The 27,318-nt window shown below is 44.7% G+C and overlaps 1 pseudogene; it reads left to right on the top strand.

The window, feature by feature from the left end:
• Positions 1-2,067: 2,067 nt before the first annotated feature.
• On the top strand, positions 2,068-11,698 carry LOC127188292 (fructose-bisphosphate aldolase A-like; annotated as a pseudogene).
• Positions 11,699-27,318: the final 15,620 nt, after the last annotated feature.

A 27,318-nucleotide genomic window follows, 5' to 3' on the forward strand; every position in this document is an offset into this window, starting at 1 on the left:
TACAAATGTCCCAATATTTGGTGAAACTCTTGTATGTTTTTTGAGACAGGGTTTCTCTGTGTAGCCTTGGCTGTCCTGGACAGCTCTGTAGATCAGGCTGGCCTCAAACTCACAGAGATCCACCTGCCTCTGCCTCTCGAGCGCTGGGACTACCAGGCCACCATACCCAGCTCAGAACAGCATTTTCAATGGTGTCCCTTTCATCTACATGCAAATGAGGCCAGGTCAGACTGTTAACTTGTCTGGAGTTAATTCTGTATTCCAAATCAAGAACTGTAAAAGCAGTGAAGTAAGGCTTCTGCGTGCAGGCTGACGTCCCTGTAGGGGTGAGGGGGGAAGAAGCACCTTTCAAATTCTGTCAAGAAGAGAATTTGGGAAGGAAGTGAAGTTACAAGCATAATCCTTAAAATTTAGAATCAGAATCAAACTTTAAACTCTGGCACCTTCCTACTGCAGATTGTGGGAGAACATTTTGATACTTTGAACCAAATAGAACACAGAAGCAATCGCTAAGTGCTGACGAGCAAAAGAAAGTGTAATTCAATCTAAGAGGATGGTTTTGATCCCAAATGAAACCATTTTCTCTTCCTGCTAGTCAGGCAGAAATCTAATTACTCTTGTCTGATCTGCTCTGGGGAGGCCAAGGCTGAGTGCTATGGATTATGGACAGTGGTATTGATTTTAATCTTAGAAATCAACAAGTGAAGATTTTACACTTTGCACATAGTTACTTAACCGGTGCTAAGAATAAAACCCAATCAATAGCAATCATTTTTGTTTTACTGTGGCTTGTTCTAATTTCAATGTGATGTCTGGCTGTTTGTGTGAGTGCTTCAAAGATAATCTCTTTCCATGCAAGAGTTTAACATGGGACTAGTTTCAGCTCCATATAATGTTTTGGAAACAAAACCAGAATAGGACTTAAAGACGCTGCCTGGTAAGACTGGGAGCAGACAGGGAGACGGATGATTTGAGATCAACCCCAGACCAGGGCCGAGGCGGGTAGAGCAGTGGGAGGCCCAGCATGCTTGAGGCCTTGAGTTTGATCTCTAGCATATGAAGAAAGACCACCAGGGTGGACTGAGCCTCTTAAACTGCACAGGTCCTTGTTGTGCGAACAGCTCCATCCATCAAGGCATGAGGAAATGAACCCAAGCCCCAGAGCGCGGCAGGCATGGGCGCTCACTTTCCTGTACCCGTGTTTCCTTTGGAGCCCCAAAGAGGCCCAGGCTAGCTGCTCAGACTTGCTGTTTAGGAGCTGAGTGGCCTGGTATTGAAAGGCCGAACTGCACAGGCTGAGGATAAGCCATGAACGGTGGCTCACGCAGGCAACCCCGGTTGCAGGCAATGCGAAGACTCAAGTAGGGGGATAGCTACAACCTTAAAGCTGCTCCGGGCTACGTGATAAGTTCCAGGACAGCCTGGGCTACAGGGGACAGAGTGAGATCCTGTCCAAGTAAATAAATAAATAAAAAAGAAAGAAAGAAAAATGTGGTGGTGAGATGGCTCAAAATTGCTTGCAGCTGAACTTGAGATATGATCCCTATGGTCCACCTGGTGGAAGGAAAGACCCAACAGAATCAACTTCTAGAGTTTATCCTCTGCCCTCGACAGCGGACAACAGCTTTGTGGAGTCAGTTTTCTCTCTCACTCTAACAGGCTCTGGAGCTCAACGTCAGGTTGTCAGTCGGGTTTGCTCCGCAGGCTCCTTTACCTGCTGAGCCATCTTCTTGGCCTTGGTTTCTCTTTGGGACGGGATCCCATGTTCCCCAGGCTGGCCTTCCGCAGTTCTCTCCTTCCACCTGGCTTGAGGCAGGGTCTCTTGTTTACCATGGCTAGCTTCTGTGGATTCTCCCGTCTCATCCTGCCGCAGGCGTGTTGGGGCTACCGGTGCACATGTCTGTATCTGGCTTCATGTACATTCTAGTCCTCAAGCCTGTGCAGCGAGTGCCTCACCCATCCAATCACCTCCCTCGCTTTGCTTTTTTGAGACACAGACTTGCTGTAGAGCCAAGGCTGTCCCTCAGTTTGTGATGCTGCTACCTCAGCTTTCTGAGTGCTGAGATCATGGAGATGTACCGCTATGCTCGGCTGAAAACTGTGAGGTTTTAAGATAGTTTTTATTTCTCACATAAATAAAATTATAATAGAATACTTCAAATGTCTTAGGTCTTCCACGTCAAATCTGCAGTTTTAATTCATTGCTCTGTGTTGTGTTTGTCTTTGGTACTATGTATCTATAACTGCATGCAATGCGGTCACAACATAGAATTTTATACTCTGATTTTACGTATTTGCTGTGCTGGCAATCAAAATTGATGGCTTGTACAGCTAAGGAATCACTGTGCCACTGAGCCACATCCACGGCCCAGCTGTTAATTCCTCATTAAGTGTTTCATAGAATTCCTTACCAAAGTGTGGGGGGGGGGCGGGCTGAAAAGATGGCTCTGCAGTTAAAAGCACCGACTGTTCTTCCAGGGGACCCGGGTTCAATTCGCAGCACCCACGACTGTCTGTAAGTCCAAGATCTGAGCACCCACATGACAGCTTACAACTGTCTGTAAGTCTGAGATTTGACAGCTTCACACAGACACACATGCAGGCAAAACACCAATGCACATAACATAAAAATAAATAAATAATAAAAAAGAATTTCTCGCCAAAGTCATACAGTCCTGGACTTTAGCCTTTTGTTGTGTTTGAGAGGTTTGGGTCATGACTCTTAGATGACACCCACAAATCCCTTAGTCTTTATTCGGTTTCTTCATTTTTCGTTTTTGTGCCTCAGACGTAATAACGTGAATGGTGCAGTCTTTACGTCACCAGCTCTAGCTGGCCATGGTGGCACATCCACGATCCAACATTCTGGACCTGGAGGCAGGAAGATGGATAGAGGCGTTCAAGGGCAGCCTTGGCTACAGAATGAGTTGGAGGCTAGCCTATACTACCTTGCGTGGGATATATGCTTGTAATCTCAGCATTTGGGAAGCAAAAGTAGGGGGTCAGAAGTTTGAGGTCATCCTCTGCCAGGTAGGGGATTCGAGATCAGCCTGGGTGCCATGAAACCCACCCCAAACCAAGTCAAGTGTACCTTCAAGCTCAGTGGTTCTTTTTGTTCGCCTTTTCTTTTCCTGAGCTCCCGTCTTGTCTGATGTCATAGGTTGCTAGGCAGCCTTCACTCTTGTGAAGCTGCTTCTGTGCCAACATTCCTCCCTTTTCCTATAAATTAAAAACTGAGGATGTTGGATTGCTTTTCATGCAAGGTGGGTTAAAGTATATAAATGTAAGCTCATTGGAAGCAGCTCTTGGCTCCTCTTGGGAAGAGAGAGAGAGAGAGAGAGAGAGAGAGAGAGAGAGAGAGAGAGAGAGAGAGAGAATATGTCCAGATTATATGATGAAAGGGAAGGGAAAGCCCCTGTCCTGGAGTGTTCAAGGTAGAGGGCAGGGTATGCCAGCCATGTCCTGCAGCAGGTAGACACTGAGGAGTGCTGGAAGAACCTGGAGCTGTTTGTCTGGGCTCTGAAGCACACCACTCATCACTCGAGTAGCTTTCTAAATTCCCCTGGGACTTCTTTGTGAACATAGGTGCTCTTAAAAAAATCCACCCCCCCCCCGTGTGTGTGTGTGTGTGTGTGTGTGTGTGTGTGAATAATTTTCGGGAATTGGTTCTCTCTGTGCCCTATGTGGGTTCCAGGGACTAAACTCAGGTCAATAGGCTTGGTAGCGAGTGCCTCTTCCCTGGACGAACCATCTCACTCTCTCCCGTGAGATTTCCCAAAGAAAGACTCACCATCTGTTTCTCTTCTGGGGCCTTAGGTGAGCTGTTAGTCTTCACTCCTTACCCTCAGTGTGTGCTGGCTGCTAGGTTGCCTTGCAGGCTTTGGTTCCTTCTCTTACTGACACTGATGCGTGCTCTCTGGTCTCAGCCTCTGGAGCAGCGGGGACTACACTGTGCAGTCCTGAGCTATGTGAGTTCTGAGCTAGATAAAACTGAGGCATGTCTTGAATCAGTTCCCAGGGGAGCCTCAGGGTGGGAATAGGCATGCAGAGCAATTTGCAAATAAGTTCGGTCCTCCTTCCTCAGGGCCCAGACACCAGGTCTACATTAGGACTGCAAGTGGTTGCCACTTCAACCCAGACTTAATCCAGAGCGAGAACGGGAAAAGCCAGTGAAAACGCCCCCAGCCTTCTCACCAGTCTCCGCCTGCCTTTTTCGCCACTGAGTATTCATTCAGATGCTGCAAACCTTTGGCTGTTTTTCAGCGTGTGCCCTGAGTTTTTTGGTTTCTGCGTGTTCGTCAGCATTTCTGTTGGGAGAGAACAGGGTAGGAGAGCTTGGGGCTGCCCACGCCTGCCTGCCTGCTGCTTACAGAAAGGTCAGGGGCTCTTAGTGGGCTGAAAGTTTGGTTTATGAAATATCCCGGACTTCTGTAGTGACTCCCTGTTTGTGGAGTAGTCAGAGAACTTACTGGTTCGAACTCACTCTACTGTTAGAGACAGAGATTGTCCTGGGTGACGGCAGGAATCTGTGTTTAGATTTCCCGGTCACTAGTTCTCTGCCTTGGCTGCACGTTAGACTCATCTCATCTAGGAAGTTAAAAGAGAAGATGCTTAGAATTCTCTTCACATTTGGAGAACTGAAAACTATCAGCTCAAATAGTAAAGAAATGAGTGAATCTAGGATTCTTCACAGTGGTCTTAGGTTTTTGTTTGTTTGTTTGTTTGGTTTAGTTTGGTTTGGTTTGGTTTGGGTTTTTGAGACAGGGTTTCTCTGTGTAACCTTAGGTGTCCTGGATTTGCTTTGTAGAACAGGCTGGCCTCGAACTCACAGTGATCCATCTGCCTCCCGAATGCTAGGATTAAAGGCATGTCCCACCACTGCCCGGCTTTTTTTTTTTAAACATTAAGCCAATTATTATTATAGGTTTATTATAGTAGAAATTATTCTTGATAATGAAATCAAAATTTACTTTTAGAGTTTATAAAAATCTGAGGTCCTAGGCTAGTTAGACAGTTCACTGGGTAAAGGCACCGTCTGTTAAGCCTGATGACCTGAGTTCAATCTTTGGGATCCATATAATGGAAAGAAAGAAACTATTTTTCACAATTTCGTGTGTAATGTCATGCATATGCAAGTGTGTGTGCACATGTGTGCACACACACATGCACATATGCACACACAACATGCATGTAAACTAAATTAAAATGTGGTGGTGTATGCCTTTAAAACCAGCACTAGGGAAGAAGAGGCAGTCAATCTCTGTGAGTTCAAAACCACCCTGGTCCAGGCCAGACAAAGCTACACAGTGAAACTTACCTGAGAAGGGGGGGGGGGCAGGAGGAGTGGATAAAGCATTTTTTAAAAATCCAAGAAGATGGCTTAGAAGTACCAGCTGCACAAGACTGATGACATGAGCTCGATCCCTGAACCCATGTGTAAAAACAAGTCAGATGAGGGGTAGGCGTGTGTCTGAAATCTCAGCGCTTCTATGGTGAGATAGGCAGTAATCACACAGATAGGATAACCACACAGAAGCTCATTGGCCAGCTAGCCTGGAGCACAGAGCATAGCAATACAAGGGAGGAAGCTCCTGCCTCGACAAGGTGAGCCGTGTGCCTGGCCTTCCTTCCTTCACGGAACTGGGGGCCAAGTATAGAGCAGTCTGCCAGGAGCAGTAACCTTGTATTTTAGTGAGAAAAATTTGCATAATAAAATCTCTAAACTTGTAGTTCAGCAGTCATCAGTCACATGACAATATTGAGGACTTTTGGAGGGTTAGTTATCTTAGCACATTTGATTTTTGGAAATATCAGTCTAAAGGAAGTCATAAAGAACGATGATTAAAGGCTCATCACGGCCGAGAGAGGGCACCCAGTGGGCTGCTGCAGGCTTACCACCTGCCGCTCGGAGTACTTCCAATACTGGGCTCTGAACTACTCACTCCCCCATCTTCTCCCCACATGCCGCCCCACTTTCTGTGATGAAAAGGCTCATGGACACTCCCTCTCCAGTGTCCAGGAGAACCAGGCTAGTTTACTCGTGCCTCATCGAACATCTCTTCTTTCCCACAAAGCCAGTCTGCGCATCTTTCCCTTTTCTCTTTTTAGTGACTTGGACAAAGAGAGAAAAGGTGTCCACGCTTTGAGCAGAGACATATTCTTATTTGTAGCCTTGGCTGCCCTGGACTCGCTTTGTAGATCAGGCTGGTTTCGAACTCACAGAGATCCTCCTGCCTCTGCCTCTCCCAACTGCTGAGATTAAAAGCGTGTGCCACCATGCTCGGCTTTGATGTTCCCTTTTAGTGAAAGATGCTGTCTTAATGCTGTCCCTGCGAGCAAAGGGGCGCCTTCTTACATGTCTGCTCTCTTTGTATAAGGCCTATTGAAGACTGGATGATGTTACACACCCCCCCCCCCCAACCCGGCTACCTTTCCTTTCTATCAGGCATGCACACTACTATGGCTGACCATTTTTGTTTCAATTTCCTATACTTTATTTTTCTTGACATATATCCATTGTATTTTAGGAATCTCTCATTCTCCACTGTTTTGTTTCAAGAAATATGATATTTGCATTCATTCTCTGAGAACTGAATGCATGTGTACAATGTGTTGTGATTGTATTTATTTAGCTCTTTCACCTCACCCCTCCTAGCCTCAGCCCCAAGCCCAGCCCCCACCCTTTCCATGTTCTTGGCATTGGGGTCAAAGGGCAGAGGTGCTACGGTAACTGCCGGTGTCTCTGCGTTACCTCATTAAGTGTGGCTCCCCAGGAAAGCAAACAGCCTGTCTCAAAATTTGCTTTGCAGGGACTATAATAAGGAAATGTGAGATGGCTGGACAGAGGTGCCCTTAATCTCTTGTAGTGCTGGCTCACCCCAGTTTTAGACTAAGAGCGATGATCCTTGGAAAAAAATTGGGAGTCTGCCTGCAGGCAACATTCACCCCTGAAGGAGAGATTGCTACAGAAGCCTAACCCTTGGAAGTTCTCAAAGTCTGAGTAAGGATTTATTAGAGGAATTAATATCTTTGAAGGCTCAGAAAGCAATCCTGCTTTCCTACAAGATGGATAAAAGGCAGAGATTTCAAAACATTTGCTAGAAAACATCAATAGCCAATCCTGCTGATTTAATTTTTTCAATCCCTCAGGCATCAAAAGAAGTTGTGACTTGTCCACATTTACCTTGGAAGCAAAGCAATATTGTAAATTAGAAATGACCGGGGCCTCACTGGCCGCATTTCATTTTTAATTAGTTCAAGTTTCAGGCAACTTTGGAGCATTTCTTCTGCAGAAGCTGAAGAGCTTGCCCCTTGTATTTGTTGTGATTGCAGGAGTATCCGGCGACAGTCACTCACAAATGACAACGTTGTTGAGTCTAGTTGTCCGTCACAAGCACTACAAGAAATGGTGCCTGGCCACCCGTGTTTCTCGTCAAGTTTATTCCTGAGCGAGCAGACAAATATTATGCTTTTGTTGTGAACTCACCAACATTTACTTGTCAAAGATTGATCCTAAAAATAAAATCAGACTCCAACAACACAAAACGCTCAAATCGTAAAAGTGCTAAAACTGTGATTGGTTTTGCTTTTCCTGGTGAACCCATGGAGGCGACACTAGGGCTGCCCATGGCCTCACTATTGCTGGTAAGCTCATCAATCCTGTTGCTGAGGCATTTGCTGATGGTAGAAGCAGTGTCTTGCAGACTGAAGAGCAGCTCTCCAACAGTCCTCCACCTTCAGCACCAGACAGGGACCGCTGAGACAGCCAGGCTGGGGGACCGTGCAATTGCTAGGTTCTCAGCTTCCTGTGTGAACTACCTGCATGGATGTCAACATAATAAATCACACACACACACACACACACATACACACACACATACACTGATATATCCACACATCCACACATCCACATCTACACATACACTCTTATACACGCCCACTCATACACACATACACTCACACACACCCACACACACCCACTCATACACACCCACTTATACACACTCACACACACACCCATATACACACACTCATCCACACACATTCATATGCACACACCTACTCACACCCACCCGCTCATACACAGACACTCACACACACATACCGCCCCCACTCATTCTATCAGTTCTGTTCCTTTAAAAAACACTGGCTAATATACTTGATATCTGTATGTCTGTAAGATTATCAATGATATTTACTCATATGTGAATAACATGCTCCTAGACACCTACAGCAAGGAAAGATCTAGAGGGAGACTTTGCCAGGGTGTCTCAGCATGTCGTTGGGTGCAGGTAGCAACTTGCAGACCCTCGGGGAGGGATCCAGCAGAATAGCTTGGTGGTGGTGGAGGTAAGACCATCGCTGAACTCTCAGCGCTGTGCTTCCAGATGGCAAAGCAGCAGCTTCCTTGGTGCTAGAGCCCCCTGTATGGATTTTCCTACAAAGGCCCAAGGGCCCCAGTCCTTCTGATATCTTAGCCTATGTTATTTTGAGGTGGGGTCTTGATAAATTGCTCGTAAGGGCCTCAAACTAACAGTCCTCCTGCCCCAGCCTCCTGAGTGGAGCAGGAATTGTAAACGTGTGCCACTGGCTGGGTATCATTCTCAGTACAAGTGCATTAGCATGCTAGTCTGGATTTAAGTATCTTAGGAGCTCCATGATCACGAATGGGAGCATCTTGAGGAGTTGTTGTTGTGGTTGTTGTTGTTTTCAATCAGTTTTCTAGAATCACAAAGCTTAGCTTGGGCCTCCAAATAATGTTTCCCTGGGACAGCCAGCATGAGAATCGTCCAAAGAGTCTGTCAAAAGTAGAGGTCCCTGGATTTACAGAACAGTGGGCGATTGCGTTCAAGGCCCACAGTTCTGAAATAATTTGTTTTTGTTTCTTTTGGGGGTTCTCTTTATTTGGGTTGGGCTGGTCTGGACCTAATTAGCCAAGGCTAGCCTCAAAGTCATGAACATCTTCATTCAGCCTTAGGGTACTGGGATTACAGGTGAGGACCTCCGTGCCTGGTCTCAAATCATTCTAAGTACATCATCCCTTTCGGAAGTTGCTGTCTAAGCAGCCCTGAGTCCCACCCAAGTCAGTGACTCTCGCCATCTTTACCATTACAATCAAGCGCTCTGAAGACTCCTGTCAGGGCTTGGCGGTCTTCTTGTCAGTCTCCTTCCTTTCCCAGTCTCTTTCTTACCTCCCTCTCACTATACTCTATGCTTGTTCTTTGTATACATATGTGCTGTGTATTGTGTGTGCATTTGTCAGTGTGGGTATGTGTGTGCATTCATGTGTGTGTGTGTGTGTGTGTGTGTAGGCCAGGGGTCAACATCAGATGTTTTTCCTTTCTCTCCACCCTTTATTATTTATTTATTTGGAGACAGAATCTGTCTCAGAACATGAAACGTACTAATTCGGCTAGGCTGTCCAGCCAATGAGCTTCAGAGGCTTTCCTGTTTCTGCTTCCCCAGTTCTGGAATTACATGTGCACACTGACACGCTTTTAGGTAGGTTCTGAAGATCCAAGCTCAGGTCCCCACGCTTGGGTGCCTGACACTTTATGAGCTGAGCCGTCTCCCCAGCCCCACTTACACATTTCCCACTTACACATTTCTTGAGCATTGTCCTTTCTGCACCTCGGGGACAGTAAGTGGCCTCCCCATTCCCTGTCTGAGTTCATGTTTACCGGAGGACGTGGTTTGGAAGTGACAACCCCCACCCCTTTATTTCAGGTGGCGAGCCTGGAGGACATGATTTCGGTTCAGGGACCAAGAGGCTGCTCCACTCTGAACTCTAGGTTAGACAGTTACACACACACACACACACACACACACACACACACACACACTAAAAGTTTTGTTTTTTTAAAAGATGGGATACAAGGTAATTCGGTCTTCAATTTCTGTACTATGTATCTTTACAGCAGAGATTATATTTAATTATGGAAACAGTATTTTATAAAGTTATGTAATTCTAAAAGATTTTTTGATTAAAAGGGGAGCTTACTTATTTTTATTTACACGAATAACTATATGTATGTATGTGCACACTATGTGTAGTGTCCAGAGGAGACCAGAATAGGGTATTGGATGCCCTGGAGTCAGAGTCACAGGAACTTGTGAGTGTGGGTGCTGGGAACCAAACTCGGGTCCTCCGGAGTAGTAAGTGCCCTCAATGGCTGAACTATCATTAGCTTCGGTTAGTAGCTTCAGAAAGTAATTTTTGTGTTAGTTTCTTAATTGCAGATGATTATTTGATTAGAAACTATGTCTTTTTTTCGAGCTGAATATTAACTTCTGAGCTGGGCATGGCGGTGCACGCCGTTACTCTGAGTCCTTGGGAGGCAGAGGCAGGTGGAGCTCGTGAGGGCACCTGATTTACAAACGGAGTTCCAGAGCCGTATCTACTCCTGAACCCTGCCAGCTGAATACGCTGAGTTCTTTCGGAACACGCCACAGAAACAAGTTCTGGTGACCCAAGCAGCGCTCGCTGCACAGTCCTCTCGTCCACCTGCCACGGCGCCCAGCCGATCCACCCCCTCCCGTGCCAGGGACATGCTGCCGCTGGAACCATGCCCCATCCTACCCAGCACTGACCCCGGAGCAGAAGGAGCTGTCTGATATCGCTCACCGAACTGTGGCTCCGGGGAAGGGGATTCTGGCTGCCGATGAGTCCACGGGAAGCATCGCCAAGTGGATGGAATCCATTGTTACCGAGAACACTGAGAACAGACGCTTCTACCACCAGCAGCTGCTGACTGATTATGACCGTGTGAATTCCTGCATTGGGGGCATCATCCTCTTCCATGAGACACTGTACCAGAAGGCAGATGATGGAGGTTCCTTCCCCCAAGTTATCAAGTCCAAGGGTAGTGTTGTGGGCATTAAGTTGGACAAAGGTGTGGTGCCCCCGGCAGAAACTTATGGCGAGACCACCACCCAGGGGCTGGATGACTTGTCTGGAGGCTGCACTCAGTACAAGCAGGATGGAGCCGACTTTGCCAAATGGCGTTGTGTGCTGAAGATTGGCTAACATTACCCCCTCAGCCCTTTGCTATCATGGAAAATGACAATGTTCCGGTCTGTTTATCCAGCATCTGCCATAGAATGGCATTGTACCCATTGTGGGGCCTGAAATCCTCCTCGATGGGGACCAGGACTTGAAGCGCTGTCAGTGTGTAACTGAGAAGGTACTGGAAGCTGTCTACAAGGCTCTGAGAGACCACCGTTTCTACCTGGAAGAAACCTTGCTGAAGCCCAACGTGGTCACCTCAGGCCATGCTTGCACTGAGAAATTTTCCAGTGAGGAGATTGCTATGGCAACTGTCACAGCACTTTCTGCACAGTGCCCCCTGCTGTTCCTGGAGGCACTTTCCTGTCTGGAGGGCAGAGTGAGGAGCAGGCGTCCATCAACCTCAATGCTATCAACAAGTGCCCCCTGCTGAAGCCTTGGGCTTTGACTTTCTCCTGTGGCCGGGCCCTGCAGGCTTCCGCTCTAAAGGCCTGGGGCGGGAAGAAGGAGACCCTGAAGACTGCCGAGGCCGAGTACATCAAGCGAGCCCTGTCCAACAGCCTCGTGTGTCAAGGAAAGTACACCCCAAGTTGTCAGTCAGGGGTGGCTTCAGCTCTAACCATGCCTATTGAGCAGAGGTGGCCTAAGGCTGCCCCGCTAATACCTGGCCTCAGCCTACCCACTTGTTCTTGAGGAGGAGGGTTCTCTCCCATCAATCACTCTTTTAAAAAAATATTTTATTTATTTATTACATATACATATATGCAGTGTTCTATCCATATATAATTCCTACAGGCCAGAAGAGGGCATCAGATCTCATTACAGAGGGTTGTGAACCATCATGTGGTTGCTGGGAATTGAACTCAGGACCTTCGGAAGAGCAACCAGTGCTCTTAAGCACTGAGCCATCTCTCCAGCCCTCTGTCCCTCCATCAATCACTCCTGCTGCCCCTCATGACTGACGTGTGGTGTTGTCTGTGAATGACAACTCTGTCATCCCTTCCAGCCCGCTGCTGATCAACAACTATATAAGACGGGGGGGGGGGGGGGGGGGCGGCAGGGGAAGGGCCACATCGGCCTCTTTCTCTCAAAGACTCAATAGGTGTGGAGGTGGCAGGACTATCAATTCATCTTCAGAGTACGTCTCTGATACTGCTTAAAGCATTCCCACTGCAGAAATCCCGTGTTTTTAAAGTCTGCTTCAAACAGGTGTTTGTTAGTTTCTTTCCTTCTGTCTAGGGCTTACTGTAAACTTGAAAAATTGAACTGTTTTGTTGGTGAGTGCCTGCCGTCCTGTCTACGTATCAGCAAATGTGCTTCTGTTTAACTATCTTTTTGCAGTCATAAGAGAAATAAACATATAAAATAAACGCATCTCAATGCATAGCTGTGCAGGAGTACAGATGTTTTATTAATGAAAATGAATCCAGCTTTTGGTAAGTCATGGCAGCAATATAACATTTCATTGTTTGGTTCTGTGCTAGACAGTCCCTGCTGTTTCCACAAATTCCTGTAATGCTTAATGGACATCTGGAAGAATTCAGCCAATTAATCGAATTCACATAGGAGCTAGGCTAATGGCTGTCTGAAAGGCAGATTACATTAAATCAAACTTGCAATATGAATGAAAGCACTTAATCATACATGCAACATTCATTAGATGCGACACAGCAAGTGTTTTGATTACTTTAATGAAAGATCAGGTAAAGTGCATCAGCTGAGCAGATTGAAAAGGCAGCATGCTTACAAATGTTTGATTATGCTGAATATCAACAGAAACGGGGCCAGTAATTTATAGCAAAACATATTTGTAGGTGTCTAGAGCTGCCGAACGCAGGGAAATGCAGAGCTGGGGTTCAGAACAGTGATTAATATATGATAAAACTTTAGTCAGGTGTCAGGAAAAAACAGGACTTTAGTCATTTATCGACACAGGTGCCTGCCTGTCGTGAGTGACTTGCAATCGCTGTGAACCCCAATTTCATTTGCTCTAAGGTTCTTTGGTTGAAGAGGCAACACCAGAGTAGCAACCCTGACTTAAAAGAGGACTCATCTTTGGAGAGAGGGCTTCAAAATCTCCTGACAGGAATCAAAATCCTGGTGCTCATAGCTATGCCTAGCTGCTAGAGCTACAGATATTTTCTACCATCCCTGCATCTTCTCAGCAACTCCCCACTAACATTCTAGAAAATAAAATTTGCAATGAGTGCTTTCTACAAAATATTAATGGCTTTATGAATTCTTGGATACAGTAAAATGCCATTTGCAACCCTTTTTTGTAGAATATGAGGATAAAGGATATATAATATCTTTAATGTAGTACATTTAATACATGTGGGTTTTTAGAACAGGGTCTTACTATATAGTCCAGGCTGACCCTGAATTCAAGGTCTTCTCTCCAGCTTCCAAGTGCTAGGATGACAGGTGTGTGCCAGTATGCCCAGCTAGTACATTTGGAATTGATTTTGTAATTAATACAAATACAAAACAATGAGAGTTGCATTTTCTACGTCTATGCGTGACTTCTTTACAGTGAACATTAATACCAGACACGACAGCCTTTAGAGATGGGAGCCACTCCTTCCCTGGAAGCTAGCAGAAGAACTGACTCTTGATAGTAGTGGAATTTTGAAAACAAATGGAACAGCACCTGGCAGGCCAGGCCCTTCCCAGATAGGGTCTCCAATTCAGACTCATGTACAATGAGGCAAGGACAGCATTGTTTTGGGACCAGGGGAGAGGACAGGACAGAAAGAGTGGAGTCACAGCCATAGGTGTTTATAATGTTCTGTCAAGCAAAACATTGCAGAGGAAAGAGGAAGCAGCATCGACCTCAAACAAGAGAGCATCTCAATCAAGAACACATGCAAGCAGCAGGAAGCAGAGATTTATGCACTTCCAAAAGAAGAACAGGGAAAGAGCTAGAACAGGAGAAAACGGATATGTAAGCCACTTAGTTCACTTGATAAGAAATGAAATGACGAGATCATTAAAAAGTCACTGTTCTAGAATGAAGCTTCTTTAGCCTATCTGGGCTGCTGTGACAAAAGTAGCAGGTCGCTTACAGAGAACAGAGAGGTATCTCTCACCGTTCTAGAAGAGATGTCCAAGGTCAAAGATCCAGCAGTGTATCCAGTGAGGGTTTGGATTCCGGGTCTCAGACTGTGCCTGCCTCCTGTGTCTTCACACGGGAAGAATGGGGGTTCCCCGAGGCTTGCCCTCACCACCCACCAAAAGCCTTCCTTCCTAAAGCCACCCCCTTAGAACTCTAAGGTTTGTGTATGCATTCTGGAGTCACACATATTGAGACCATAGAAAAATACTGCAGAAACATATGATTGCTATTTTGTTTTCTCATTAATGCATTTACAGAAAGGGAAAGGAAAGCCAGCTGGACCAGAGGTAGCCATTGCTTCTATATCTACCACCTGATGGTTCTTCTGTGGTCTCTCTCTCTTTCCTTTGAGTCAGGGACGTACTCATCTTCTCAGGGTGGTGTCCGCATACAACATATGCAACCAAGGATGAATGTAGACTTCTGATTCTCCTGCCTCCAGCTCCCAAATGCTGGGATTACAGCCATGCACCACCATGCCTGGTTTACGCAGTACTGGAGATTAAGTCTATGGCTTTGTATACACTGTTAATTAATCAACTCCCCAGATCTTATTTGAGATAATGTCTCCTGTATCTCAGGCTGGCCTTGAACTTGCTTTATAGCAGGTCTGGGTTTGAATGCCTGGTCATCCTGCCTTTGATCACTGGAATTATAGGTATGTACAGACACACCCAGTATATCTGTGATTCCTTAGCCCCTAGGGGCTTCTGGGAACATAACTACATGGCAGCCTCATGTAATGCTGCTTGCTTAAGCCTTCCAAAAACATTTAGTTAAGTAACTTCAAAATGCTCATGTCAGTCATTTTGCCAATTTAGAGTAAAACAAAACAAAACAAAACAAAACAGTATTATCCTGAATCATTGGCTTTATTTGTTCAGTCTATGATTGTGAAATATAGTGGTGTATTACAATGTTAGAATTTGAAGTTCTTAATGCCTCTGTTTGGAAATACAATAATTATTTTAATTTCCTCAAGCGAGTCAAGGTAAACTGAAAGCCTATGTTTTTCTCCTTGGGCGAGCTATCCATCCTTTGGACTAAATGACAAGCAGTTGACAATCTTTTTTCAGCATTAATTTTGTCATCAGCCACTCTGGAGACCCCTCCTATTATACAATCCTAATAACAATCGGTGTAGCTTCCTGGTCTACCCATCTACCCACAGGAACCAGTCACAGGGGCAGAGTGCAGCTGCGTATAATCAGACCTAGACTCTACTCATTTCTCTACTCTGTCAAGCACTTTGTTGAACTTGGCTGGCGATCAGAGAACCCGAGATGTCTTCCTCTTTTCCAGACAGCAGCCCTGTGAAAAGTGGGAAGTGATTTTTTATCCAGACTCAGTGGCTTTATTTATTTAGGGTTTCAGGGTTCTTTTTGTTTTTCTTTTCTTTTGAGAATAAAATCTTTGTGTGTGCACGATGTGAGTGTGGGCATGTGTGTGCTGTGGTGTGCACGCAGAGGTGAGAGGACAACTTTGGGCGTCAGTCTTTACCTTCCCACACGAGACAGGGTCTTGGCTTCTGGTTCATACACCTAGTTGTCTGGCATTACAGATGCATGCGCCACACCTAGCTTCACGTGGGTTCTGGGCATCTGAGCTCAGATGCTCACGATTGCATGTGTTTACTCACTAAAGCATCTCCTGAGCCTCTTAGTGTTTTGAAGATGGGACCTTGGTATGGAGTCCAGGCTGGCCTTAAACTTATGATGATCCTCCTGCCTCTGCCTTCTGCACACTGGTTTATTTGCAGGTATGCTCCATTGTACCTGGCTTTATTAACCTCCCACCAAAGGTGGCTCATCCTCCAAACTGAACTTAGAGTGGGATAGGGTAGGGAGAAAATTGTCAGTTACTGCCCTACCCTGACTCCTTGGGTTTGGTTTACTAGGCTTTCCCTACAGCTGCTTTGAGCAGTGTTTCATTTTAATTTTGGTTACCTTCTCTTCCTTGGCACATTTCTAATGGTGATGACAAAGCCCTTAGTTGAGCTGTCCCACTGAGCCAGACAAGAGCTAAGACACCTACACAGCTTCCCTGGGAGCGGTGGGGAAGCAGATTCAGAGGTTAAGCAAGCCCCTCAAGGTGACAAAGCCACGACGAGGAGTCACGTGTGTGCAGCGTCCAGGCAGCTTCAGTGAACTTCCTTAGCACTGGCTTTCCCTGCATGCCTTGCGTCTCCCTCTGTCACTGCTATCCTTTTCCTGCAAAGGCATCTCAGTGTTGCTTTCTGAGCTGTCTTAAGTCTCTCAGTGTCTGAGGCAGGAGCAGGGTCTGGCTAAGTAGCCCAAGCTTGATCTTTGCAATCCTTCCGCCTCAGCCTTTTAAATGCTGGAATTATAGGCATCATATTCGGCTAACGTGTAAATTGCATAGTATAATCTTTTATTAAGAGTTACACAGAGAAGAGTTCGGGCAGATTTTTAAAACATAAATATTAAAAAAAAAAAAATGCCTCAGACCAGCTCCCATGGCTTTTCCAGGCGGTTCTCAACATAGGGACTCTTCCGAGCTTGGAAATAATGGGCAGAGACACCATCAGATTGAGTTCAGAGATTTCTACAGTGCAGGATCTAAGGAAGCCTATGATTTTGTTTTATTTATTGCCTGGGTTTATCTATTGGATACTTACGATGAGTAAAACATTGTGCTGGGCACTTTGGAAAGTACTTTACAAAATCAGCCTCCTCACTTAATGAGATCACATGTCTAATTAACGCAAGCGTAGAGCTGGTGGCTAGAGTGTGAGGTCCTAAGGTGGCTTGCAGCGGTGTGCAGCGGCCTCCTCGCGTATGCTGTGTTGGGAGCTGGTATTCCGGAGGCTCTTTGGGCCTAAGATGAAATCATCTTTAGGTGCCTCAGTCACCAAACAGACCACACTGCAGTCAGCCCCTGGGAATGATCTATGATTCTGTAGTAGTCAAACTGTGTGGGGTCACAACGGAGCCGAAGAAAGCAGAAGCAAAAGCTTCAACATCCAACCGCACAGCAACATTTCTTCTCAACAGCCAAACAAAATAAATAAACACACACAAAAGAAAGTGGCCAACTTGAGAGGAGCCGGAAGGGCAGGTGACGATGCAGTTCTGTGTCCATTAGCTTTCACATGGAAGGCTTTTAAAGTACTTTACAAAATATTATGCCTCACCCTCCGTGGGAGAGGGAAGTGGTGTTATCTCCAGAGAAAGGTGGAGGCGGGGAGGAGCAAAGGTTTACTTCTTTTATGCCAACTGTTTTGTGGAGTATTTGAAATGAGACTTGAAAGCGGAGAAGCAGGAGAGGAGGCTGGAAGAATTTGTAATCGAGGGGCATAATTTCACACGGCCCAAGTGTCTAGAGAACGCTAATACGGTGAATCTTCATTTCCAGTGAAGTGGAAGGGAAAGCCCTGGGCGGCTTCAATGCCGCGGCGCGTCCTGCAAAGAGCAATTCCAGCTTCAGAAAACCCTCCACTCACAGCGAAGTCGTTCAGGGAGAACGGCCATGATGAGGATTCTCACATAATTGTCGGAAATATGTCCGTAGTGTTTCTCTACACACACAGGCAAATATTAAATATTTGCCGGGCACTGTGCAGACTCCTGCCGTACACTCAGGAAGACATGCCACAGCCTGATCCTACTCGGGCTCTTTTCATTCCCTGTTCTCCTTGCTATACACGACTTTTTCTGTGGTTTGTTTCATGGAATTTCCATGAAGGAATTCTATGCCCGAAAAGTAGATGCAATATCTTAATAAGAAAAATATTGCATTGTTTTCTATATATGAAAATGTCTATAAAATCTAGATACATAGTATCTTCTTTTGAAGACCCCCAGTCCCAATATTGCTACTGAGAAAAATGCCGCTCATACTTATTTGCGTATGTATTTATTTTTATGTGTATGTGTACCTGTCTGCATGTGTATATGTCACATGTATGGAACTGCTCATAGAAGCCAGAAGAGGGTGTTGAATCCTCTGGAACTTGAGTTGTAGGCAGTCATGAATTGTCTAATGAGGGTGCTAAGAACTGAACTTGGGTCTTCTGGAAAGTGACAAGTACTCTTAATTGCTGAGACATCTCCAGTCTGGGATAAAATGCACATTTTCTCCCTTCCCCTCAAGAGAGGGTTTCTCTGTGTTGCCTTGACTGTCTTAGAACTTGCTCTGTAGACCAGGTTGGTCTTGAACTCACAGAGATCCTCTTGCCTCTGACTCCAGAGTGCTGGGATTAAAGGCGTGCACCACCACTGCCTAGCTCCTAAATATATTTTAATTTTTCTTTATTAATTAATTTGTTCATTTTACATCCCAATTGCAACTCCACTCCCTCCTCTCCTCCCAGTTCCACCCTCCCACCCATTTTCCCTGAACCCCCTTACCCTCCCCCCCACAACATCAGCCCACTCTGGCACATCAAATTGAATTGGGACCAAGTGCCTCCTCTTTTACTGAGGCATCCCTGCTAGGGAAATGGGATCCAGAGGGAGGCAACAGAGTCCAAGTCAGACACAGCCCTGTTCCAGTTGTTAATCCTTTCCCCTAACTCTTCCACAGGACTCCCTGAGTTCTACTTAATGTTTGGCTGTGGATCTCTTTAGGTTTCCATTATCTGCTAGATGGAGCCTCTCAGAGGGCAGTTATGTAGGCTCCTGCCTGCAAGGATAACAGTATCATTAATAGCGTCATGGGTTGGGTTTCTTCCACGGAGTGGGTCTCAAGCTGGACCAGTTATTGGTTGCCCATTCCCTCAATCTCTGTTCCATCTTTTCTTTTTCTTTCTTTTCTTTTCTTTCTTTCTTTTTTAAAGACAAGGTTTCTCTGTGTAATAGGCATCGCTGGTCTCAAACTCACAGGTCCGCCTGCCTCTACCTCCTGAGTGCTGGGATTAAAGGCATATGCCACCACGCCCGGCTCTCTGTTCCCTCTTTTATCCCTGCATAGGCAGGACAAATTTTGGGTCGAGGGTTTTGGGGGTGAGTTGGTGTCCCCTTCCCTCCACTGGAAATCCTGCCTGGCTAAGGATGTGTCCACTTCAGTCTTAGTATCCCTCACGGCTAAGAGTCTCAGGTAGGGTCGCCCTCATGTCTTTCCAGGAGCTTCTCCCATCCCAGGTCTCCAGCTTGACCCAGGGGTGCGCCAACACCAATTTCCCTTTTCTCTTCCAGCCCTCTCTCCCCCATTCCTGCCCTCCCCACACCTGATTCCCCCATTCCCTTCTTCACCCCCTTTCTCACCCAGTTCCCTATCTCCCTCCACTTCCGATGTCTATTTTATTTCCCATTCTTAGTGGGATTCAAGCTTCTTCCCTTGAGCCCTTCTTGTTACTTAGCTTCTTTGGGTCTGTGGGTTGTGGCATAATTATCCTGTACTATATGGCTACTATTCAGTTATGAGTGAGTACAGACCGTGTGAGTCTTTCTGGATCTGGCTATCAGGATGATCTTTCATAGTTCCATCCATTTACCTGCAAATTTCATGATGTCTTTGTTTTTAGTAGCTGAGTAGTATTCCATTGTGTAAATGTGCCACAGTAAATGTACCATTGTGTAAGTGTATCCATTCTTTGGTTGAGGAACATCTGGGTGATGTTGAGCAAATATCTTTGTTATGTTATGGGGCATCTTTTGGATATATGACTAAAGATGTTGAGTATTTCTTATTAATTTATTTATTCACTTTACATCCTGATCATAGTCTCCTCCCTTCTCTCCTTCTGGTCCCATCCTCCTTCCCTCTTCCCTCTCCCTCCTCCCTTAGAAAAGGAAAGCCCCCACGCCCTTCCACACACCCCAGCTCATCAAGTCATATCAGATCTGAGTGTGTCCTCTTCCCATGTGGCCTGGCAAGATATCCCCGCCAGGGGCAGTTATCAAAAAGCAGGCAACAGAGTCCATGTCAGAGTTGAGCATTTCTTTAAGTGCGTCTCAGCCATTAGAGATTCTGCTGTTGAGATTTCTCTGTTTAGCTCTGTATTCTATTTTTTTAAGTTGGGTTATTTGGTTTGTTGGTGGGTAGTTTCTTGAATTCTTTATATATTTTGCATATTAGCCTTCTGTTGAATGTATGGCTGGTGAAGATCTTTTCCCAATATTCAGGCTGCCGTTTTGTTCCTATTGACAGTGTCCTTTGCTTTACAGAAGATTTTCAGTTTCATGAGGTCCCTTTATGAGCTGTTGGTGTTCTGTTGGGGATGATATCTCCTGTACCAACGTGTTCAAGAGTATTCCACATTTTCTTTTCTTTCAGATTTTGTGTATCCAGTTTTATGTTGAGGTCTTTGATCATCGTTGACTTAATTTTTTTTTGCAGGGTGATAAATATGGATCTATTTGCATTCTTCTACATGCTGACATCTAGTTAGACCAACCATTTGCTGAAGATGCTTTCTTTTTTCCATTGTATGATTTGGGGTTCTTTTCCATTTATGGTTCAGTCTGCCTTTGACTCCTGAGTGCTTGGATTAAAGGTGTGCACCACCACTGTCCAGCTCCTAAATATATTAAAAAATATGTATATTGCTATCCAGGATGGCTAGCCATGAACTTCTTTCTGTGTTCTAATGATCCTCCTGCCTCAGCCTTCTGAGTAGATGACACTTATGAGCAGCTGATGTGGATACACACACATGTATAGATGTATATGGCCACATCTATACATATATGTTTATATACATTTTTGGGGGGCAGTATTAGGAGTTGAACCTAGGTGCTCTTCCATGCACAGCATGCACTCTTCCACTGAATCATAGCCCCAGGGTGTTTTCATTTTATTTCTATTAAAAAAAAAATAGCCTCTACTCTCTTACAGTCACTGCCTGTATGCTCCATTCTAGGGAAACCAGGGCACAGTGGGAAGCCTGGCCAGGCCTCGGGTTGCTAGGCAGTGCACTCTTCCCTCCCCAGTGGGGAGCCTGCAAAAAAACCCAGGGTAGGTTCCACACTTTGACCCACTCCAAGTGCTGGAGTTCATTAGCTGGCTCTGAGCCCCTCTCATTGGTGCCCAGAGAAAAAAACATTTTCTTCTCAGCTTTGGTGGTATGGAACCCCAAAGATCACCTGTAGAGAACCTGTTCACTCTTTGGAGCCTCTGGAGAGCAGAAGTCTATGCTTAAATGTCTCAGATAAGTAGGGGAGATTCCTTCATGGGCACTTTTGGCTCCTGCTGCCTTCTGGCATCCTTTGGCTTGCAGCTGAGTCCTTCTAGTCTGCGTGTGGTCACATGCTCTCTTTTTCTGTATCAGGTCTTCCTCCACCTTGTTTGTTCTTTTGTTTTAGATTATTATTATTTTTTAAATCTGTTATCTGACATCTATAAATGTATTCCATAAACACTCTGGGATCAGTCCAAGCTGTGTATTTGTAAGCCTTGGGTATAGCTCTCATCTCATCCCATCATCTGAGGAAATAAAAACAACACTTGCATGCCTGTGTGTGATTGTGCATGTGAGTGCAGTGCCCACAGAGACCAGCAGAGGTCATCGGATTCCCTGGAGTTTGAGTTGCAGGCAGTTGTGGACTGCATGACCTGAGTGTTGGAAACTGAATTTGGGTCCTCTAAAATAGCAGTAAGCATTCTTAACTGCTGAATCATCTCTCCAGCCATAACTATTTATTATAATAATTATTATTTATATTTAATTTAATATTTACATAATCATTATTATTGGTTTTTTATTTATTTATTTTTTTAAGATAAAGTCTCACTACATAGCCCTGGCTGTTTTGGAACTCTATGTAGACCAGGCTAGCCTCGACATCACAGAGATCTGTTTGCCTCTGCTTTCAGATTACTGGGATTAAAGGTATTCACCACCCTCCCCAGCCTACCTGTTATGTTAACAACCTCTCCTACAGCACAAAACAATTGCAATCGTACCGTTAGGAAAATCTGCCTTATTGAGAGCATGCTAGTCCTTAACCAAAAGCTCTGCAGTTACCATGCACCCGGGCAGGCAAAAGCTTTCTTAATGGCTGACAACACTGGTACACAATGACATTGAGGCCAATACTCTAATTACCCCGTGCAAACGCCCTAGAGAAGCAGAAAGGATGAACGAAATGCAACCAGTACTTATTATTTACCCTTTACCTTCCCAGCCATACTTTTCAACAAACGAGAGTCTCTGATGTCTTTCACTAAAGCAGCTTGGTTGATATCTAATAGTGGAACATCAGAAAGCAAGAAAACATAATTGATCCTTTGCTTAAAAAAAAAAATAAAGAAAGAAAGAAGAAAGAAAGAAGGAAGGAAGGAAAGAAAGAAAGAAAGAAAGAAAAAGACAGCTTCCTAGCAAGAACACTGACGCTCAGAGGACACAGTGACTGCAGGTCTTCAAAATTCCTACTTTGCAGGCTTCTCCTGGGTTTTGGTCACTTTATTACTTGTAGGAAACCTCAGCTGCAGTTTTCTGGTAAAGGAGATAGTTTTAATAAGTGAATAATGACAAACATTGCACCCATTCTGTCTCCCCTGGCTTGCTCGACTCTCCCCACACACAGCCTTCTCCTGGGCTGGCTACCCTGGGTCGCAGGAACGCTTCACACACACTCGGTGGGTACACTGTCCCTTGGCAGTTATGACTGGATTTTAAAATCTGCATTTGTTGTAAGCATTTCCAGCAGTAACCCCAGTGCATCAGGGAGCTCCCACAGCAGTCCAAGCTGAGCCTGAACTTAAGACTGGAACACTGAAGGGAAGCGGAAGTTCGCTCATCTCCCTCCTTTTCCGGAAACACCGTTTTGCATGTGCACTGACTTTGTCAGCTTGCCTAGTGCCTCTCTTGATCTCCCAAAGTTAATGTATAGTTTTGGACAAATGCCACTTATGAAGATCAGATATAGACTTCGAAGGCCATCATCTCTATGTCAAATCACATCAACAATTTTGTCACTTTTTTTTTTTTTTTTGGGTAACCTTATGCCAGGTGATGAACAATGTTTGCTTATTTACATTAGTTTGTTTCTGTGACAAGGTCTCACTGTGTACTTTGGCTGGCTTGGAACTCATTAGACCTACCAGGCTGGCCTTGAACTCACAGAGATTCACTTGCTTCTGCCTCCTGAATTCTGGGATTAGGGGTATGCACCATCATGTCTAGAATATTTGGTTATGCTAAAATTAAGAGAGTCTATCCTCTTGTGTGTTTTTGAGACAAGATTTTGCTATTTAACCTAGGCTGGCCTTACTCAAAGAAAGAATCAGCAGGCTACCAAGATGAGACTTGATTACCTATGACTATATAGTGGGGGAGGAGGTCCCCCTCGGTCATAGACCTAAGGGAGGGGGATAGGATGAAAGCAGGTGAGAGGGAGGAATGGGAGGACACAAGTGATGGGATAACAATTGAGATGTAATCTGAATAAATTAATAAAAATACCTAGGCTGGCCTTGAATTTACTGTGTAGTCCAGACTATACTTAACCTCTCAGTCATCCTGCCTTAGCCTTCTATGTGCTAGGATTACAGGCATGCACTGCCACACTGGACACAAGCATAATTTTCCTTGGATGAAATACAATGACCACTCTTCTGCAGCGCAAGGTATGCTAACATTTGTCAATGAAATAATATCTAACCTATCTAATTAGTAATTTCTGATATAAAATTCAATTTCAACTGAATATTATTATTATTTACCAAGAAATCAAGTATTAACATACACTAGAAAGCACATATTAAGAAGGATATTTTTGGCTTTTTCTGCATCTTCTGTCAGTGTAGTAAAACGCTACCTTATGATACCTAGTACCATGGTTTGGGTTTAATGTTGCCAGCTGACGCTAAGGCTTGGACAAATGCATAGTTTCAGTTAGCCGGCTAGATACAAACTTTTCAGAAACTAGTCTTGATTGGTTCAGAGACTTGCCTGCTTGTTGCACTTTGTTAAGTGAAAGGAAGACTAATGTCTCCAATTGAAAAACAGAGGGTGTTTGGGGCTTGCAGAATGCAATTGCCCAAGTTAGAGCTAGCCAAATTGATCTGAAATCATTTAGATAACACTGTGATGGGCAGGGCACAGCCTTTGTTTATGAAGACAGATAATGCCAGGCAAATCGGATTTATCTGGTCTTATAAAATTACTCAACAAGTTGGTGGGTACAGAAAACACGGACAAACATATATCTAAATGCTTGTAAAAGCTGCTGACGTGGGTCTGCACGGGATGAGGATAATTGAATGCTGGGAAGATGCTGTCCAGATAGCAGTGCCTATCAGATCTGAACCAGAATCATCATAAACAGATCATAATGTCCAGCTAATATATTTGGCAGAGACAATAAAAAGACCCAGTATCTTTGCAGATCAATAGTGTAAGGAAGTATGTGGATGATTTAGTCCACGTACATTGGCTTTGTCTGTCTTCGGGAGGTGCGCATGTGAGGACGGGCTTGATTTGAGTGAGCTGCAATTCTGTCCTCTACTAAGACCCACAGACTTTGGGATCTGTGGTTGTGTGCACAGACGTGATGACAGAGTTCTGCAAGTATGAGTGGTTTCTAAAGTAGGCTAAAGTTGAATGAAAAAAATATTTTCCAAGACCGGTTTTCTCTGTGTAGCCTTGGCTGTCCTGGACTTACTTTGTAGACCAGGCTAGCCTCGAACTCATAATCGCCTGCCTCTGCCTCCCGTAGTGCTGAGATTACAGGCATGTGCCACCACACACAGCTGGAAATAATGTTTTAAAAAAAAGATTTATCTCTCTCCATATCCTCGGCAGCATGTGGTGTCGCTTGAATTTTTGATCTTAGCTATTCTGATGGGTGTAAGATGGAATCTCAGAGTTGTTTTGATTTGCATTTCCCTGATGCCTAAGGAGGTTGAACATTTCCTTAAGTGTTTCTCAGCCATTTGATATTCCTCTGTTGAGAATTCTCTGTTTAGTTCTGAGCCCCATTTCTCAATTGGGGTATTTGGATTGGTGGTGTTCAATTTCTTGAGTTCTTTATATATTTTGGATATTAGACCTTTGTCAGATGTAGGGTTGGTGAAGATCTTTTCCTAGTCTGTAGGTTATTGCTTTGTTCTGTTGACATTGTTTCCTGCCTTATAGAAGCTTCTCAGCCACATGAGGTCCCATTTATTAATTGTTGCCCTTAAGGCCTGGGCTGTTGGTGTTCTGTTCAGGAAGTTGTCTCCTGGTGGGAATGCAAACTAGTACAGCCACTTTGGAAATCTATCTGGTGCTTTCTCAGAAAAATGGGAGTAGGGCTTCCTCAAGACCCAGCTATTCCACTCCTTGGACTATACCCAGAAGATGCTCCAGCACACAACAAGAACATTTGCTCAACCATGTTCATAGCAGCCTTATTCATAATAGCCAGAACATGGAAACAGCCTAAGTGTCCCTCAGTAGAAGAATGGATAAAGAAACTGTGGTACATTTACACTATGGAATACTTACTACTCAGCCATTAAAAACAAAGAATTTCTGAAATTTGTGGACAAATGAATTGAACTAGAAATGATCATAACGAGTGAGTTAACCCAGTAGCAGAAAGACTCAAATGGTATATACTCACTTATATCTGGACACTAGCCCAACGGGCATGTCCCATGAAAGTCTTCACTTACCAGGAAAGTGGGACAGAGGGGAGGACATCCTCTTGGGACTCTAGGTGAGAAAAACATGGGAGAATGGGGAAAAAGAAGGATCCAGAGGTTCCTAGAAACCTACCAGAAGAAAATTATGATGGCAGATCTGGGCCCAGGGGTCCTGCTCAAACTAAGGCACCAGCCAAGGACAATACGTGCAGTAAACTTCGAACCTCTACCCAGATCTAGCCAATGGACAGGACATTCTCCACCATTGAGTGGAGAGTGGGGTCTGACTTTCACACAAACTCTGGTGCCCCATATTTGACCATGTCCCCTGGATGGGGATGCCTGGTGGCACTCAGAGAAAGGATAGCAGGCTACCAAGAAGAGACTTGAGCCGGCTCTGGTGGCGCAGGCCGGAAGGATTTGCTGAAGGAGGCAGAGGCAGGTGGATCTGGAGTTCGATGCCAGCCTGGGATACACATTTAATAAAAAAAAAAAAAAAAGAAGAGACTTGATATCCTATGAGCAAATACAGTCACAGTCATATGGGAGGGGAGTTAGGGAAAAATGAGAGGGAGGGAGGAATGGGAGGATACATGGGATGAGATAACAATTGAGATGTAATATGAATAAATTAATAAAATATGCTAAAAAAAGAAAGAAAAAAAGATTTATTCATCTATTTATTTATTATGTATACAGCTCTCTGCCTGTATGTGTGCCTGCACACCAGAAGAGGGAACCAGATCTCATTATAGATGGTTGTGATCCACCATGTGGTTGCTGGGAGTTGACGCAGGACCTTTGGAAGAGCAACCAGTGCTCTTAACCTCTGAGCCATCTCTCCAGCCTCAATTGAAAAAATTTTATATAAATAATTCCCTTGTAGATTTTTAAGATCTGGAAGACAATTTATAAGAAAATCATAATAATTGTCATACTTTTTTGGGGAAGGTGAGAATCAGCAAATATTCAGAAATTAAAGAAAAAAGATTAAGGAGGAAAGTGGAATTCATTAGGGTGTGTTTTATTCAGTGTTTTGTTGTATATTTTCAATGTAAAGTCACAGGGCAACAATAAGCGAATAATGTAACCAAATATGAGGTGGCTACTAACCAGTCAGAAATATGACAGGGCCACAGAACTAATCCCTGGAGAGTCCACCATGTTGGGCTTTGGGTTGAGTGGGAGGATCATGGGAGGGTGGCAGGGTTTGACTAAGGCTGAGAAAGTGGAGTGAGAGCGCCGGAAAGCCTTCTCTGACACAGAAACATTTCAATTTTAACAAGTAATGTACCTTTGCTGGTAGGTACTAGCTATAAAATAGAAAACAAACAAACAAAAAACCCAAATCTTCTAAGAAAGCTATGCAACAGAAAGTTGGATATAGGTTAAATTATAAAGAGAATGACTGAAGATATGGCTGGGTTCTAGAGGGCTTGTCTTGCAGGCCAGAGGCCCTGAGTGTGATTCTCAGAACAAAAGAAAGTGAAATATAAATATCACTATAACAGATTATAAGATGTTGAATTATATCAGTACTAAATGTGAATTTATTTGAAGACAATACTTTTAGCTTATCTAATTGGCATTCCCCCCTCCCCCCCCCTTGTAGGTGACAACATAACCAAAGAGCTAGGGTCAACATCAGATAGGTGCACTCATTCCG

Source organism: Acomys russatus, chromosome 1, assembly GCF_903995435.1.
Source record: "Acomys russatus chromosome 1, mAcoRus1.1, whole genome shotgun sequence".
Classification (NCBI taxonomy): Eukaryota; Metazoa; Chordata; class Mammalia; order Rodentia; family Muridae; genus Acomys; species Acomys russatus.